The following is a 1,061-nucleotide window of genomic DNA, read 5'->3' as shown; positions in this document are numbered from 1 at the left end:
CAGGAAGCTCTTCCTAATGTTTAACCGAAAACTCTTCTGATTTAATTTCAACCCATTGGTTCTGGTCTGGCCTTCTGGGGCAACAGAAAATAACTCTGTACCATCCTCTATATGACAGCCCTTCAAGTACTTGAAGATGGTTATCATATCACCGCTCAATTGTCTCCTCTCCAGGCTAAACATACCCAGCTCCTTCAACCTTTGACCCAATCACAGTCAAAGCAAGGGGGTTGGAAGCCCAGCAGAACTAGTGCCATTGTGGCAATGGGTAGACCACAACTGATGTTCTTTTCTGCCATTATGGACAATATGGGAACGGTCTACTTGCAAAATCTTCTAAAATTATTGTTTGCTTCCAGCCTAAAATGCATCCTTCATATTATCACACTGAAAGACATGAAGTAGATCTAAGTATCTTTTTCTCTGTGTCCCATTTTTACCCTACCCTTCCTCAAAGGAGCTCAGAGCAGCCTATATCGTTTTTCTCTCCTCTGTTTCAGCCTCACAAGAGTCCTGTGAGACTGAACTGAAAGAGAGTGTGACTGGCCCACCTTAGTGGCTGAGAGGGGACTCTGATGAGCCTTGGCCTTCTGGCTCATGTAGTCCTAAATTCTCACTGCTACACCACCCCAGCTTTCCTCCTGATCTGTGACTTCTAATCAAGGCTTCAAATGTTTAGCTAGCAGCAATTGAAATTACTGTCCATGGGGTTTTCTTGGCAAAGATATTGGAGTGGGTTGCCATTTACTTCTCCAGTAGATCGCACTTGGTCTGAGTTCTCTGCTGTGGCCAGTCCATCCTGGGTGGCCCGCCACAGCATAGCCCACAGCCTCATCGAACCACACAAGCCCCCTCACCACTTCAAGGCAGTGATCCATGAGGGAGTCTCCTGGACTGCAAGGAGATCAAATCAGTCAATCCTAAAAGAAATCAACCCTGACTGTTCCCAGGAAGGCCAGATACTGAAGCTGAAGTTCAAATACTTTGGCCACCAAATGAGAAGGGAGCACTCACTGGAGAAGACCCTAATGCTGGGAAAGACTGAAGGTCAAAGAAGAAGG

The sequence above is a fragment of the Gekko japonicus genome, unplaced genomic scaffold (genome assembly GCF_001447785.1).
Source record: "Gekko japonicus isolate JY-2015 unplaced genomic scaffold, Gekko_japonicus_V1.1 scaffold1007, whole genome shotgun sequence".
Taxonomy (NCBI): Eukaryota; Metazoa; Chordata; class Lepidosauria; order Squamata; family Gekkonidae; genus Gekko; species Gekko japonicus.
Note: the sequence above shows the minus strand (reverse complement) of the source record.